This window comes from Ursus maritimus (assembly GCF_017311325.1).
Source record: "Ursus maritimus isolate PB19 chromosome X unlocalized genomic scaffold, ASM1731132v1 scaffold_X1, whole genome shotgun sequence".
NCBI classification, from domain to species: domain Eukaryota; kingdom Metazoa; phylum Chordata; class Mammalia; order Carnivora; family Ursidae; genus Ursus; species Ursus maritimus.
Window position 1 is genome coordinate 80337152 of NW_024423319.1, and position 18918 is coordinate 80356069.

The following is an 18918-nucleotide window of genomic DNA, read 5'->3' on the forward strand; positions in this document are numbered from 1 at the left end:
ATAACTGTTTGCCAATAAATTAGATAGATTAGGTGAAATGTACGTATTCTTAGAAAGAAACTACTGAAACAAATTCAAGAAATAGAAAATCAAAGTAGACCCATAACAACTCTAGAGATTGAATTTGTAATTTAAAAAACTTCCCACAAGAGAAAGTCCATGTCCAAATTCACTGATAAATTCTACCAAACTTTTAAATAACTTAATTACAATCAATACCAATTTTCTATAAATTGTTACAGAAAATAGAAGAGAAACATTTTCCAAATTCTATAAGGCTGGCATTTTCCTGCTAACAAAGGTAGGCAAAAGCATGACAAGAAAAGAAAACCACACACCTTTATGCCAAAATCCTCAGTAAAATACTATCAAACCAAACTCACTGACATACATAATTATACTCCATGATCAAGTGAAATATATTCAAAGAATGCAAAGTTAGTATAACATCTGAAAATCTATTAAAGTACAACACCATATCAATAAAATAAAGGACAAAAACCAAATAATCATTTGGACAGACACAGAAAAAGTATTTGACAAAATCCAACACCCTTTCATGATTAAAAAACAAAACAAAACATCAGACTAGGAATAGAATGAAGCCTCCTGACCCTACCTCATACTACATACAAATATTAGCAAAAAGTAGATTATAAACCTAACTATAAGTGCTGAAGCACAAATCTTAGAAAAAAATATAGTAGTAAATCTTCATGACTACAAGTTAGGCAAAGCCCTCTTAGATATGCTACAAATGTCCAAATAACAAAATAAAAAGCTAATAGGTAAATTTGGACTTATCAAAATTAAAACCTTTCATGCTTCAATGGATACCATCAAGAAGGTGAAAAGAAACCACTCAAAATGGGAGAAAATGTTTGTAAATAATATATTTGATAAAGGACTTGTATATGTAATATATAAAGAATTTGTACAACTCAAAAACAAAGACAAATAACCCAACTTAAAAATGGGCAATGGATCTAAATGGACATTACTCAAACGGCCAGTGAGTTCATGAAAAGACGCTCAACATCATTAGCCATCAGGAAAATGCATGTCAAAGCCATGAAGAGAAGAATGATAAATATAACCTAGTCAGTCATTCAGACTGTCCACCAGTCCTGCCTCAGGGACCCAAAGATTGAGTTTTAGGGAAAGATTATGGTAATAAAAGCAGAATACAAAATAAAAGGAACTGTAACAGTTCCTTGAGTATGGGATCTGAGATAGTTCTGAGATGATTTTGATAATGATCAAGGTGAGAAAACCTGGGGGCATAAGAAACCTCCTTAGTTTCATTCAAAGCCATTTAGGTAGAATTTGGCAAGGATTGAAGTTTCTAAACACTAAGTGAGAGCAGAATTAAAGGAATATTCCTCTTTAATTATTACTTTATTTCTTGGTTGCTGAGGTCTGGGAAATGTGAAATATTGGTAATTGGCAGACAAAAAAATCATAAACTTAGAAAAGCATATCATGTATTTAAAATAGAGTTTTTGACTTACTGTGTAGGCAAAAAATAATGAAAAAGAGGAAATCACTATTTATTTCTGAGCAAAGTCATAATCATAATTCCATTAGCACCCCTCAGCTTTGCTACTGTCTTTTAATATTCAACTGTGTGAATGATAAACAACTGATAATAGTGAGATTGGGGTGGGTTATAGTATAAAACTTGGAAAATCTGTATATTTAAGTAGGCTGAGTATTTTGGGAAAAAAGTATTGGCGAGAATGTGGAGAAAAGGGAACCCTCTTGCACTGTTAGTGGGAATGTAAATTGGTTCCACAACTATAGGAAATAGTATGAAGTTTCCTTGAATATTAAAAATAGAACTACCATATGATCCAGCAATTCTACTTGTGGGTATTTATCCAAAGAAAAAGAAATCACCGCTTTGTACCTCGATACCCAGCACTGGAGATGTTCATTTGTAGAGATCCAGGTATATCTTCTTACTTCTCAGGCTGATTTCGTGGGTGTTCAGAATGGTCTGGTAGATACACAGCTCAATTCAGGGGACTGGCTGAAATAGGGTCCCCCTACTCCTCCACCATCTTTTTTTTTGAAGGAAACAAACTGAGGGTGTCGGGGGGGGGTATTGGGCTAGGCCAGTGATGGGTATTAAGGAGGGCACGTATTGCATGGAGCACTGGGTGTTACATGCAAATAATGAATCATGGAACATTGTATCAAAACCTGGGGATGTACTGTATGGTGACTAATATAACAAAATAAAAATTATTTTAAAAAAAGAAAGCAAAACCAAATCACTAATTTGAAAAGATCTATGCACCCCCATGTTCATCTCAGGACTATTTACAATAGCCAAGATATGCAAGCAATTTAAGTGTCTGTCTATCAATGGAAAAATGGATAAAGAAGATGTGTTGCACACACACACACACACACACACACACACACACACAGGAATACTATTCAGCCATAAAAAAGAAGGAAATCTTGCCATTTGCAACAACATGTATGAACCATGAGGGCATTAATGCTAAATGAAATAAGTTAGACAGAGAAAGACAAATACTGTATGATCCTACTTACAGTGGAATTTAAAACAAAACAAAACAAAAACCAAGCTCACAGATACAGAGAACAAACTGGTTGCCAGAGGCAGAGAGTAGGGGATGGGCAAAATGAGTGAAGGGGGTCAAAAGGCATAAATTTCCAGTTATAAAATAAATATGTTATGCGATGTAATGTAAGCATGGTGACTATAGTTAATAATACTGCATTGCATTGAAAGTTGCTAAGGGAGTAAATCTTAAAAGTCCTCATCACAAGAAAAAAATTTTTTGTAACTATGTATAATGATGGATATTAACTAGACTTGTGGTGATCATTTCACAATATATATGTGTACTGAATCACTATGCTATACGGCTGAAAATAATATAATGTTATATGTCAATTACACCTCAATAAAAAAATAAAGCAAAAAATTCACTCTATTTTGTAATGGCCATCTTTAAAAAAAATAGAGAATATATGAAATGAGACTACTTCTAGAAGACAGGGATTTATAGTTGAAGTGCAGCAGCAATAAAATGACATGGCTTTATCCCGACTGTAGTGTAAGTTTCCTCAAGGTCAAAGTGAAAGAACAAGGTGGTTAGCTTCCAATAAAACAGCAATGGAGAGGGATGAGGGAGCCTTCTAGAAGTCCTTGAAATTTTAAATATCTTGATGGTGATTACACAGATATATAAATAATTGAGCTGTGCACACACGAGTAGTGCATATTACTGCTTGTAAAATACCTCAATTTAAAAGATATTTAAAAAAAGAACAGATGCTTTTGCTTATGGGCAATATGGAGTAAAAAAGATCAGATTTACCCTCATAGCTGAGACAACAAAAAATGTTTCAAATCATATGAAACATCAGTTTTCAAGACACTGGAGATCCAGAGAGTCAAATATGGAAACAAATGAGGTGAGCTCAAAGATTTCCCCAGTTTATTGCCTTAAGAGATTTTTCTGGGCTATGGTGCAGGGAAGGAGAATTGAAGAAAAGACTGATGGACTCCCTGCATTGAGAAGATAGAACTGAATGTCCAGAAAGACCTAGATGGCTAGAATTTTCAGGAGAGAGAACTGAAGAGGAGAAACTGCACAAGGATAAAACCCCAGATATCTACAAAGAGTCCCCTTTAGCATTCAGCTGAGGACTGATCAGAACACGCATTTGAGGAAAGTACCCTCAAGGTCAGGTAGAGAATCACCCAAAAGGATTAGAGCTAACAGTGTCTGGAGTGAATGCAGGGCCAGAAACAATGCCTGTTCCCACCAGTCACACTAGAAAACCTCAAAATTCATTGGGCATTGGGTAGAGTACACAGAAGGGTAGCTTTGGTAGGGGAATAATTAGGCCTATATTGAACACCATTCCAGTCCTGTAACAAAACTTAAAAGCATGACCTATAGGATCAAAGTATTTTCAGGTACCTTAACATGTCCCAGAACTATGTCAAGAATATTTGAAAGAATACAGACATATTCAGTATTAACAAGGTAAAATCTACAATGTCTGGCTAATATCCAATGGAACGTTACAAAGACTGAAAAGAATGCATAAAAATATAAATTATATTGAGGAGAAAATTAAAACAATTGGAACTGATCCAAGGCTGATAGAGATGTTATAATTAGGAGCCATAGACATTTAAATAGACATTATAACTATATTTCATCTGTTCAGAAAATTAAGTAGAGACACGGAATATATATAAGAAGACCCAAATAGACATTCTGGAGATGAAAACAAAAATTTGTTCGATGTAAAATATGATGGATAGAATTAATGGCAGATTGGACACTGCAGGAAAAAAAAGATTAACGTAGTTGATGGCATAAACTATCCAAAATAAGACACAGAGGAAAAAATGAATTCTACAAAATGAACAGAGTATCAGTGAGGTCAGTGAGTTGCAGGACAATTTACCAAATGACTAATGGATGGATAATTGGAGTGTCTCAAAGAGGAGAGGAAAGAGAAAAAAACTAAAGAAATAATAGCCGCAAATTTCTAATGATGAAAACTATAAACATAAAGAAACAGGAAGATAAATTTCAAGCACAAGAAAAATGAAGAAAACTACACTTGTGTATATTATGATCAAATTGCTTAAAACCAGTGAAGAAGAGAAAATCTTTAAAACATCCAGAGATAAAGCCATGTTATGTCTGGAGGAACAAAAATAACGATGACGTCTTACTTCTCCTTGGAAACAATGCACACAAGACAGTGAAGAAGCATTTTTAACATACCGAAAGAAAAAAAAAAGTCAAGGTAAAATTCTGTATCTGACAAGAATATCTTTTGAAAGTGAAGATAAAATAAAGACATTTTTTCAGACTTACAAAAGCTGAAATAATTTATTACTGGCAGGCCCGTACTATAAGAAATGTTAAAGAAAGTGCTTCTTGCAGAAGGAAAACGAGAGCAGTAAAAATATGCATCTATAGAAAGGAATGAAGAGGGCCAGAAATGGTGTGATATTACTATTTATAATAAATACATATTTGATCTTTGTTCACTACTCCTGGCAAGTATTTCCTAAAATCCTTATAATTTCTTAAGAGCCATAAGGACATCTTTTGTTATACTATTTGGTCTTTGTTCTCAGTTCCTGAAATAGTTTCAGAGCATAAAGGTGAAGTGGATGTCTTTTGTTATTCATAACAAACCCCTTTCAACAACACCTGAGATTATGTTAATGAGGTGACTTTTGGAATGCCTTTCAGGATGGGGACTGGTTGCCAGGGGAACCAAACCTGATAACAAGGTTGGAACTTTCAGTTCTATCTACCCTCCCCAACCTGTAGGAAAGGGGGAGGGCTGGAGATTGAGTTCAATCACTTACAGCCAAAGATTTAATCCATCACTCCTTTGTAATAAAGCCTCGATGAAAACCTAAATGGATGGGTTCAGAGAACTTCCAGGTTGGTGAATATTTGGAGATGTGAGGAGAATTGTGTGCCCTGAGAGAGCATGGAAACTCTCTCCTATGTATCTCTTCCATCTGGCTGTTCATCAATTATATCCTTTTATAATAAACCAGTAATCTACTAAGTAAATATTTTCCTAAGTTATGTGAGCTTCTTTAGCAAATTAATCAAACTCAGGAAGGGGGGGGTCATGTGAAACTCTGATTCATAGTCAGTAGGTCAGAAGCATAGGTAACAACTTGGACTTGCAATTGGTGTCTGAAGTTATGGGGGGCAGTTTTGTGGCGCTGAGCCTTTAACCTGTGAAATTAAATTGTAGGAAACTCAACTGATGAAGAATTGTTTGGTATGGGGGAATGGCTCTCTACACACACCACACACACACACACCCCTCTGGTGTTAGAAGTGAAGTAGTATTGTAGTAGAGTATTGAGAGTGGAGGAGACACACAGAAGGGTGTTTTTCCTCTAGAAATGGTAACAAAATGGATAAGGAAGTGTTTTTCTTATTTAAAACTTTTGAAAAGAAAATTGACTGTTTAAACAAAAATAATAATAATATGTATTGTACGTTTTATAACATATGTAAAAGTAAAATATATATAATAATGGAATAAAGGTCAAGAGGCAAGAATGGGCAAGCTATTTTAAAGATTTTATATTGTACCCAAACTGGTGTAATATTACTTGAAGGTAGACTACAGTAAGTTAAAGATGCATGTCATAAATCCAAGACTGATGACTAAAATAAAAAAATTAAAAAGTTATAAGTAATAAGCTGATAACAGGGATAAAATGGATTCAGAAAAATACTTGACTAATGGAAAAGAAGGCAGAAAATGAGAGAAAAAGGAACAGAGAACAAATAAGACAAATAAAAGATAGAAAAATACTAAACTCAAACCAAACCATATCAATAATGACAAAATATAACTGGTCTGGACATTCCAGTTTAATGTCATAGCTTGGCAGATTGGATAAAAATGAAACAACTATCTGCTGCCCAGTAAGAGGTACACTTTACTTTTAAAGACACAAATAGAAAAAAAAATATAAAGTTTGATAAAAATATACCATGTTAACGCTAGTGTAAAGAAGAGACAAAGCAGATTTTAGGGCAAAGAGTATTACCACATTAAAACAAGGGTATTTAATAATGATAAATTAGTCAATTAGGTAAGAGGATATAACAATTATGTCTATCTACCTAATAAGAGAGCATCAAAATACATGGAGAAAAACCTGATAGTACTGTTGTGTTAGGATAAAATCCAGTTCTCCTCCAGTGTTTTTCCTTTATTCTCACAGTACTGCCACACTTATAACACTTCTGACACCAGATATGTGTGTGGGGTTTTCCCAATCAAGCAATTCTGCTACACCAACTTGGTGTCCTACAATTTAACTCAGTTCAATTCAGTTCTGAAACTATCTACCTGAAGATAGCATCAGGTCCACAGGTTAAGAATTCAGGCCCACAAGACCTGTGCTTCTCACTAATGGGTTATAATTCTGAGGCTCCCACAACCTCATCTTTAAATATGATTAATTTGCTATAGTGACTCGTAAGACTCAGGGAAACACTTATGTTTACCAGCTTACTTATTTTTTTAAAAATTTATTTATTTATTTGAGAGAGAGAGAGAGAGCATGAGCAGGGGGTGGGGAGGGGCAGAGGGAAAAGCAGACTCCCCACTGAGCAGGGAGCCAGACATGGGGCTCAATTCCCTGACCCTGAGATCATGACCTGAGCCAAAGGCAGCCACTTAACTAACTGAGCCACCCTGGTGCCCCCATTTGCTGGTTTATTAAGGATATGATTGAAGATAGAGAGGAACAGTCAGATGAAGAGATACATAAGATGAGGTCTGAGATGGTCCTGAGCACCAGGATGTCTATCCCCATGGAGTTGGGGTGCATCACCCTCTTGGTATGTGGGTGTGTTCACCAACCTAGAAGCTCTTTGAATCTCATACTTACTGGGATTTTATGGGGACTTTCTCACATAGGCATAGTCAATTATTAACTCAATTCCCAGCCCTTGCCCCTTTCTGGAGGATGGGAATGAGGTGGATAGTGCTGAAAACTCCAAGCTTCTAATCTTAGCTTGGACTTTCTGGTGACCAATCACCTATCCAAGATCCCACCTAGAGTCACCTCACTGGAACAAAAGATGCTCCTAGTGTTGCCGGATTGCAGGGTTCTTGTCTCACGGAGTCCAAGAATGAATCTCATGGACACAAAAGGGTGAAGTGAAGTGTAAGTTTATTAAGTGACGGTGAGAGCAGAAAGGAAAGAAAAAAGCTCTCTAGAGTGAGAGGGGTCTCAAATGGGTTACCACTGAGGGCCTTTAGCGGCAGTCTTTATTGAGAACTGACTGGAAAGCTTGCGGCCATGAGATTCTTGTCCCGTCTTGGGGACTATTCCTGCCAGGAATAGTTTCAGAGCCCAGTCAGAGTAGTCAGGGGCCTCCTCTTTCTTCTGCCTATACCTTAACCCCTTCCCTATTCATGGGACAGGACCTGTGGGCAGAAAGGGCTATACTGGGATTGTGAGGAGTGATGGATTGTATGGTTTTTAATTTGTGGGAGTTAGGGATAGTGCAAGTCTCCAAGAATCTGGAAGCAAGGCTTCAGGACCTTGAGGGGCCAGCTGCTGCCAAGATCAGGTTCCTTTTAAACATTAAGGCACTAGGGCAGCCATGAGTTCCTTGAGGAAGGTCACGCTCTGTATGTTTCAGGTATCTATCAGTGGGCTGCAAGCTGTAAGGAGATTTTTTTTTTTAAGATTTTATTTATTTATTGACAGAGAGAGAGACAGCCAGTGAGAGAGGGAACACAAGCAGGGGGAGTGGGAGAGCAAGAAGCAGGCTCCCAGAGGAGGAGCCCTACATGGTGCTTGATCCCAGGATCCTGGGATCACGCCCTGAGCCGAAAGCAGACGCTCAACCACTGAGCCACCCAGGCGCCCCAGGAGATTTTAATTTAAGCTACATTTCTTTCGCCTTTGTTTCCCACATCACTAGTCCTTTTATCACTTGAGAATTCGCAAGGGTTTCAGGAGCCCTGTGTCGGGAACGAGGGTCAAAGAGCAAATATCATAACAAAAGATGCTCCTGGTACTCTTAACATTTAGGAATTTACAAGGTTTTAGGAACTCTGTGCCAGAAACTCGGGGCTGAGACAATATATATTTTTTCTATTATCTCACAACTGCAAAGTGAAATATTCAAATCCACAATTATAGTCAAGGACTTCAATACTCTTCTCTCATATCTGATAGAAAATATAAGCAGAAAATTATCAAGGATATGAAGCAGACTTGAACAACACAATCAACCAGCTAGACTTGACTGACATTTATAGAACACTCTACTGAGCAACAGTAGAATATACATTCTTCTCAAGTACACATGGAACACTTAACAAATGAATCATAGTCTGTGGAATAAAAACAAGTCCCAGTAGAGGTGCCTGGGTGGCACAGAGAGAGAATTAACCCCAAAGTAAGCAGAAGAAAGGGAATAATTAAGATCAAAGTAGAAACTGATGAAAGAGAAAAAATTAAAACAATGGAAGATCAATGAACCCAAAATCTGGTTCTATGAGATCAATAAAATTGATAAATTTCTAATCAAAGTGAAAAAAAGAAAATTCAATGACCATTTCTATCTAAATGGGGCAGCATCTACTGAGTTTTGACTTCTTCCACTAGGGAATGCAAACATCATGTTACTGGTGCTTCTAATTGTGAAGAGAAGTTGCAAGTTCTCATTTTTATGTGAAATCTGATTTTTAAATGTTGGCCATCAATTCAAAAAGTTTCAGCATTATGAGGGCCAAACACAACCCATCTGTAGGCTTCCAGGTACTATGTAATTATGGGATAAACATTTTAAGTAGAAGTTGAGAACTGAGATACTTCATTTCTTACAGAAAATTGCTAAAAATTAATTCTAACTGTAATGTTGAATTTTTGTGTAATTAGATAATTTAGTACACTTGCATCTTGTTTTATCTAGCCTCAATCCCATCGTTCTGAATCTTGGCAGCATAAATTACCTGGGGAGCATTTATTTATTTATCTATTTATTTATTTAAATTCAATTAATTAACATATATGTATTATTAGTTTCAGAGGCAGAATTTAGTGATCCATCAGTTGTGTATAAAACTCAGTATTCATTATATCAAGTGCCCTGACCTGGGGAGCTTTTAAAAATATGAAAGACTAGGCATGCCTGACTGGCTCAGTCAGTAGAGTATGCCACTCTTGATCTCAGGGTTGTAAATTCAAGCGCCACACTTGGTATAGAGATTACTTAGAAATATAAACCTTTAAAAAAAAGTGTAGGAAATACTGAAGACTAGATCACACCTCCAGAGATTCTAATTTGATTTGTCTGAGGAGCAGCTGGAGCAATTGGATTTTTAAAAAGGTATGTAGGTGTTTCTAACTTGCAGATAAAGTATCTTTGGCATAGACTGATATAAGAATGAATTCTTAGTAGGACAAATTACCTTTTGAATACCCAGGAAAAGGAGGATACGATTTGCTCAAGGGAAACTCAGTTTTCGTTACTTCTCTTTAGTCCCAAACTAATCTCTATTAGGGTCATTTTTCAACTTGTGCTCAAATAAGTTGTCAGCATTCATTTGCTTGATGATCACCAATTCATTCAATGTTTTGTACTCTGCATTTAAATCCTGGGATTCAAAGAAAATAAGATATAATTGCTTGGGTTTTACATGCCACTATCTAGTAAAGGGAGTGAACATGTTAACAAATCTTCCTTGTTATAATCTACTGTGTCCTAAGTCATTGCTCTTTGGCATATAGTCAGTTCTTGTTTTCCACCGCAATTTCTACCACCATTATGGGCAACTTCAAGATTTCTTTAGACTGTCCATCCAAGTTATCTTCAAAGCTCCTTGATGCCCACAACTCCAACAGCTATTAATTCTATCCACTTTAAGCTCCAACTCTATGGCTTTTACTATGGATCATACATTACAACTTGATATGATTTGTCTCTCAATATTCACCAGTGATAATTTTCTTCAAAATTGATACCTTTCTATCTCTTTTACCTCTACTACTTGGTACTGTTAGCCTATGTCCCCTTCTTCTTGATGTTCTCCCAGGAGCATCATACTTCAGGTATACTTTATTTCAAGGACAAATCCAATTGATAGTAATGATGCCTGAAGCAGTAGTAAAAAATTTTAAGGCCATATCTGAGATCATGTAGTAGTGTCTGTCAATGGATATAGGAAAGAGGATGTCAGCATACTCGCCCTCCTAGCTTTAACACTGTGTTCCCAGACATCAGGGTTAACAAAATCACACATGTAACAGTTAGATACAAAATTTTGACATCAGTTACCACAATTCAAGGTTTTGAACTCACAGCATTTGGTAACCCTACCTCTGTGGCATTTATCTTATAAGAGCTATAGCTCTTATAGTAGCTATTTGCATATCCATTATATCCTTACTTTTTTATTATTATGTCCAATTAGCCAACATATAGTACATCATTAGTTTTTGAGGTAGTGTTCAACAATTCATTAGTTGCTTATAACACCCAGTGCTCATCACAAGCTCCTCAAAAACAAAAACCATGGCTTACTCACTTCTGTACCCCTTACACTGCTTGGAATGACACAAAAATGACTACAGAAACCACATTTATTGGGTGCCGAGCACTGTGATAAAGCATCTTAATTAACAAAATGATCTGTTAAGTATCACAACTACCTTGAGCAATGGGCCCTATCTTTACCACAGTATTACAGATGAGGAAACTGAGTCTCAAAGAGGTTAAATGACTGCTGGGTCAATTAAAACTTGGACTAGAACCTAGGCCTGACATCAATATCCATAATCCTTATGCTGTACTCAAAATTTGCAGAACCATGAGTCCCCATGGACTGGGAGTGTGGGCTCCAGAATCTCTGCCACCATGTGGAGGCTGAGACAGCACAGGAACACGTGCAGAGTGGCAGCAGTTCATGCCTATGAAAGCATAAGCCACAATGGCATGGGGGCTGCATGTGTGGAGGGCCGTGGATGGGTAGAGGACTGTGGTGCAGTTTGGCTTGAAGAGCAGCTGAGCAAGGTGTGAGGCAACTGCTGGTCTGCTGAAGGGTTGGCAAGCACTGGACTCCTTGAGTCTGAAGTGAATTCTGCCCTGTGCCATAGAATCATGCTTTACATTCACACCTTGACGTTGCAGATGACTGGTGCCAGAGTTGAAAGTAACTTGCCCAAGGTCACCCAGTGTAATGTTCAAGCTCAGGAATACCTGTGTGAAACATCACAGTCACATTTGTGATTTTATAAGACATCAAGGAAAATGAAAACACTGGGAAATGTCTTCGAAGGTACTTCATATTGGATACAAGAGAAGATAGTTACTTTTTAAGTTTTTATTTAAATTCTAGTTAGTTAACATAGAGTGTAGTAGTTTCAGGATCAAATAGAGTGATTCAACACTTCCATACAATACCTGGTGCTCACCATGAGTCCGCTCCTTAATTCCCACCACCTATTTAACCCATCCCCCCCCACCCCCTCCCCTCTGGTAACCAGCAGTTTGTTCACTATAGTTAAGAGTCAACGTCTTGGTTTGCCTCTCTCTCTTTGTTTGCTTTTGCTCATTTCTTTTGTTTCTTAAGTCCCACATATGAGTGAAATCATTTGGTATTTGTCTTTCTCTGACTGACTTATTTCACTTAACATAATACTCTCTAGCTCCATTCACATTATTGCAAATAGCAAGATTTCACTCATTTTCATGGCTGAGTAATATTCTATTGTATGTATGTACCACAGCTTCCTTATCCATTCATCAGTCAATGGACACTTGGGCTGTTTCCATAATTGGACTATTGAAAGTAATGCTGCTATAAACATAGGAATACATGTATCCATTTGAATTAGTATTTTTGTATTCATTGGGTAAATACCCAGTAGTGAGATTGCTGGATTATAGGATACTTCTATTTTTAACTTTCTGAGAAATCTCCATACTGTTTTCCACAGTGGGAGCACCAATTTGCATTTCCACCAACAGTGAGAGAGGGTTCTCCTTTATGCACATCTTCACCAACACATGTTGTTTCTTGTGTTGTTGATTTTAGCTATTCTGGCAGGTGTGAGGTGATATCTCATTATAGTTTTGATTTGTATTTTCCTAATGATCAGTGACGTTGAACATCGTTTCATGTGTTTGTTGGCCATCTGTATGTCTTCCTTGGAAAAATGTCTTTTCATGTCTTCTGCCCATTTTTAATTGGATTATTTGTTTTTTGTTTTATTTTTAAGATTTTATTTCTTTATTTGACAGAGAAAGAGGCAGTGAGAGAGGGAACACAAGGAGGGAGAGTGGGAGAGGGAGAAGCAGGCTTCCCACTGAGCAGGGAGCCCAATGCGGGGCTCGATCCTAGAACGCTGGGATCATGACCTGAGCCGAAGGCAGACACTTAATAACTGAGCCACCCAGGTGTCCCATGGATTATTGTTTTTTGAGTGTTGAGTTTTATAAGTTCCTTATGTATTTTGGATACTAATCCTATATTGGAAATGTCTTTTTCAAGTATCTTCACCCATTCCATACATTACCTTTCAGTTTTCTTAGTTGTTTCCTTCGCTATACAGACATTTTTTATTTTTATGAAGTCCCAATAATTTAGTTTTGCTTTTGTTTCCCTTGCCTCAGGAGATATATCTAGGAAGAAGTAGCTATGGACAATGTCAAAGAGGTCACTGCCTATGTTCTTCTCTAAAATTTTCATGGTTTCAGGTCTCACATTTAGGTCTTAATCCAGTTTGAATTTATTTTTCTGCATGGTGTAAGAAAGTTGCATGGTGTTGTCCAGTTTTCTGAACACCATTTGTTCAAGAGATTGTCCTTTTCCTTTTGGATAATCTTTCCTTCTTTACTGAAGATCAATTGACCTATATAGTTGTGGGTTTATTTCTGGGTTTTCTATTCTGTTCTATTGATCAATTTGTTTATTTTTGTGCCAGCACACACTGTTTTGATGACTACAGCATTGTAATATATGTCAAAATCCAGAATTGTGATGATTCCAGCTTTTCTTTTCTTTTTCGAGGTTGCTTTGGCTATTCGGTGTCTTTTTTGGTTCCATACAAACTTTAGGATTGTTTGTTCTAGCTCTGTGAAAAATGCTGTTGGTATTTTGATAGGGAGTGCATTGAATGTGTAGATTGCTTTGGGCAGTACAGACATTTTAATATAAGTTGTTCTTCCAATCCATAAGCATGGAATGTCTTTCCATTTCTTTGTGTCCTCTTTAGTTCCTTTCATCAGTATTTTATAGTTTTCAGGATACAGGTCTTTTCACCTCTTTGGTTAGGTTTATTCCTAAGTATTTTATGGTTTGGGGTACAATTGTAAATGGGGTTGATTCCTTGATTTCTCTTTCTGCTGCTTTATTATTGGTGTATAGAAATGCAACAGGTTTTTTTTTTAATAATGATTTTTTATTATATTATGTTAGTCACCATACAGTACATCCCCGGTTTTCGATGTAAGGCTCAATGATTCATTAGTTGTGTATAACACCCAGTGCACCATGCAATATGTGCCCTCCTTACTATCCATCACCGGTCTATCCCAATCCCCCACCCCCCTCCCCTCTGTAGCCCTCAGTTTGTTTCTCATAGTCCATAGTCTCTCATGTTTCATTCCCCCTTCTGATTAACCCCCCTTTCTTTATCCCTTTCTTCCCCTACTGATCATTCTAGTTCTTATGTTCCATAGATGAGAGAAATCATATGATAGTTGTCTTTCTCTGCTTGACTTTTTCAAGCATTATCTCCTCCAGTGCCGTCCATGTTGTAGCAAATTGTTGAGAACTCGTTCTTTCTGATTGCTGAGTAATTCCATTGTATATATGGACCACAACTGTAATCCAGTCATCTGTTGGGGCATCTCAGCTCCTTCACGATTTAGCTATTGTGGACATTCTGCTATGAACATTGGGGTGCATATGCCCTTCTCTTCACTACGTCTGTATCTTTGGGGTAAACACCAGTAGTGCAATGGCTGGATCATAGGGTAGCTCAATTTTTAACTTTTAAGGACCTCCACACTGTTTTCCAGAGTGGCTGTACCAACTTGCATTCCCACCAACAATGTAGGAGGGATCCCCTTTCTCCACATCCTCTCCAACAATTGTTGTTTCTTGCTTGTCTATTTTTGCCATTCTAACTGGCGTAGGTGTATCTGCAGTGGTTTTGATTTGAATTTCCTTGATGGCTAATGATTTTGAACATTTTTTCATGTGTCTGTTAGCCATTTGTATGTCTTCATTGGAAAAGTGTCTGTTCATATCTTCTGCCCATTTTTTGATTTGTTTATTTGTTTCTCGTGTATTGAGTTTGAGAAGTTCTTTGTAGATCTTGGATACCAGTCCTTTATCTGTAGTGTCATTTGCAAATATCTTCACATAGACCAATGGAACAGAATAGAGAGCCCAGAAATGGACCCTCAGCTCTTTGGGCAACTAATATTTGATAAAGCAGGAAAAAACATCCGGTGGGAAAAAGACAGTCTCTTCAATAAATGGTGCTGGGAAAATTGGACAGCTACATGCAAAAGAATGAAACTTGACCACTATCTCACACCATACACAAAAATAAACTCCAAATGGATGAAAGACCTTGATGTGAGACAGGAATCCATCAAAATTCTAGAGGAGAACATAGGCAGCAACCTCTACGACATCGGCCAAAGCAACCTTTTTCATGATACATCCCCAAAGGCAAGAGAAACAAAAGATAAAATGAATTTATGGGACTTCCTCAAGATTAAATGTTTCTGCACAGCCAAGGAAACAGTCAGAAAAACTAAGAGGCAGCCCACGGAATGGGAGAAGATATTTGCAAAAGCAACAGGTTTTTGTACATTGATCTTGTATCCTGCAAATTTACTGAATTCGTGTATCACTTCTAGCAGGTTGTGGTGGAGTCTTTAGGGTTTTCTACATAGAGTATCATGTAATCTGTAAATCATGACAACTTTACTTCTTCCTTGCCGATTTGGATGTCTTTTATTTTTTTCTTGTGTGATTGTTCTGGCTAGGACTTCCAGTACTATGTTAAATAATAGTAGTGAGAATGGACATCCCTGTCATATTCCTGACCTTAGAGGAAGAGCTCTCAGTTTTTCCACATTTATGATATTCACTGTGGGTTTTTCATATACGTCCTCCAGTATGTTGAGGTATGTTCCCTCTAACCACACTTTGTTGAGGGGTTTTTATCACAAATGGGTGCTGTACTTTGTGAAATGATTTTTCTGCATCTATTGAAAGGCTCATATAGTTCTTATCCCTTCTTTTATTAATGTTGTATATCACATTGATTGACTTGCAAATACTGAAATACACTTGCAACCCAGGAATAAATGCCCCTTGATTGTGGTGAATGATTCTTTTAATGTGCTGTTGCATTTAGTTTGCTAGTATTTTATTGAGAATTTTTGCATCCATATTCATCAGGAATGTTGGCCTGTAATTCTCTTTTTTAGTGGAGGCTTTATCTGGTTTTGGTATTGGGGTAATGCTGACCTCATAGAATGCATTTGGAAGTTTTCCTTCCTCTTCTATTTTTTGGAATAGTTTCATAAGAAAAGGTATTAACTCTTCTTTAAATGTTTGGTAGAATTTGCCTGTGAAGCCATCTGGCCCTAGACTTTTGTTTATTGGGAGATTTTCATAACTGATTACATTTCCTTGCTGGTTATCAGTCTGTTCAAGTTTTCTCTTTCCTCCTGCTTCAGTTTTGGTAGTTTATATGTGTTTAAAAATTTGTCCATTTCTTCCAGGTTGTCCAATTTGTTGGCATACAGTTTTTCATAATATTCTCTTATAATTGTTTGTATTTCTGGTTATTTCTCCTAGCTTATCTGTGATTTTATTTATTTGAGTCTTTTCTCTTTTCTTTTGGATAAGTCTGACTAGAGGTTTATCAATGTTATTACGTTTTTTCAAAGAACCAGCTACTAGTTTCATTGACCTGTACTATTGTTTTTTTAGCTTCTAAATCATTTATTTGTGTTCTGATCTTTAATACTTCCTTCCCTCTGCTGGCTTTAGGCTTTGTTGTTCTTTTTCTAGCTTCTTTAGGTGTAAGTTGTTTGAGATTTTACTTGCTTCTTCAGGTAGGCCTTTATTTCTATATACTTCCCTCTTAGGACCACTTTTGCTGCATCCAAATGGTTTTGGACCATTGTGTTTTAATTTTCATTTGTTTTCATGTATTTTTTATTTCTTCTTTGATTTCCTGGTTGGCCCATTCATTGTTTGGTAACATGTTGTTTAACCTCCATGTATTTGTGGTCTTTCTAAAATTTTTCTTTGGGTTGACTTCTAGTTTCAAAATGTTGTGGTTAGAAAAGTTGAATGGTGTGATGTCAATCTCTTTGTATTTGTTGAGACCTGTTTTATGACCTAGTATGTGACCTATTCTGGAGAATATCCCATGTGCACTTGAAAAGAATGTGTGTTTGACTTCTTTGTCAATTTGAATGCCTTTTATTCTTTTTTGTTGTCTGATTGCTGTTGCAAGGACCTCTAGTACTATGTTGAACAATAATGGTGAGAGTGGGCATCCTTGTCGTGTTCCTGATCTTAAGGGAAAGGCTTCAGCTTTTCCCCATTGAGAATGATATTTGCTTTAGGCTTTTCATAGATGGTTTCTTTTTTTTTAAAGATTTTATTTATTTATTTGACAGATAGAGACAGCCAGCAAGAGAGGGAACACAGGCAGCGGGGGTAGGAGAGGAAGAAGCAGGCTCCCAGCAGAGGAGCCTGACGTGGGGCTCGATCCCAGGACTCCGGGATCACGCCCTGAGCTGAAGGCAGACACTTAACGACTGCGCCACCCAGGCGCCCCTTCATAGATGGTTTTTATGAAATTGAGGAATATACCTTTTATCCCTACACTCTGAAGGGTTTTAATCAGGAAAGGATGCTGTATTTTGTCAGTGCTTTTCCTGCATCAACTGAGAGGATCATATGGTTCTTGTCTCTTCTTTTATCAATGTGATACTTATTTTTGCACGGGACTCTGTTGCAGTGGCTATATACCAACTTGCATTCCCACGAACAGTGTAAGAGGGATCCCCTTTCTCCACATCCTCTCCAACATTTGTTGTTTCTTGCCTTGTCAATTTTTGCCATTCTAACTAGCGTAAGGTGGTATCTCAAGGTGGTTTTGATTTGAATTTCCCTGATGGCTAATAGTCATGAAGAGATTAAAGCAGTGATCAAAAACCTTCCCAAAAACAAGAGTCCAGGGCCTGACAGATTCCCCTGACTATTATTGTATTATTATCAATTAGTTCCTTTATGTTTGTCTTTAATTGTTTTATATATTTGGGTGCTCACTTGTTAGGTGCATAAATATTTACAATTATTGAATTTTACCAAACATTCAAAGAAGAAATAATACCTATTCTCCTGAAGCTGTTTCAAAAACTAGAAACAGAAGGAAAACTGCCAAACTCATTCTATGAGGCCAGTATTACCTTGATCCCCAAACCAGGCAAAGACCCCATCAAAAAGGAGAATTGCAGACTGATATCCCTGATGAATATGGGTGCCAAAATTCTCAACAAGATCCTAGCTAATAGGATCCAACAGTACATTAAAAGGATTATCCATCATGACCAAGTGGGATTCATCCCTGGGATGCAAGGGTGGTTTAACATTCGCAAATTGATCAGTGTGATAAATCACATTGATAAAAGAAGAGACAAGAACCATATGATCCTCTCAGTTGATGCAGGAAAAGCACTGACAAAATACAGCATCCTTTCCTGATTAAAACCCTTCAGAGTGTAGGGATAAAAGGTATATTCCTCAATTTCATAAAAACCATCTATGAAGGGGCGCCTGGGTGGCGCAGTCGTTAAGTGTCTGCCTTCAGCTCAGGGCGTGATCCCGGAGTCCTGGGATCGAGCCCCACGTCAGGCTCCTCTGCTGGGAGCCTGCTTCTTCCTCTCCACTCCTCCTGCTTGTGTTCCCTCTCTCACTGGCTGTCTCTATCTGTCAAATAAATAAATAAAATCTTTAAAAAAAAAGAAACCATCTATGAAAAGCCTAAAGCAAATATCATTCTCAATGGGGAAAAGCTGAAGCCTTTCCCTTAAGATCAGGAACACGACAAGGATGCCCACTCTCACCATTATTGTTCAACATAGTACTAGAGGTCCTTGCAACAGCAATCAGACAACAAAAAAATAAAAGGCATTCAAATTGACAAAGAAGTCAAACACACATTCTTTTCAAGTGCACATGGGATATTCTCCAGAATAGGTCACATACTAGGTCATAAAACAGGTCTCAACAAATACAAAGAGATTGACATCACACCATTCAACTTTTCTAACCACAACATTTTGAAACTAGAAG

General features: G+C 37.2%; 1 pseudogene; it reads left to right on the forward strand.

Moving 5' to 3' along the window:
* The first annotated feature begins 990 nt into the window (after positions 1-990).
* The window catches only part of LOC103676306, a 22326-nt pseudogene continuing 4398 nt past the window's right edge, over positions 991-18918 (forward strand).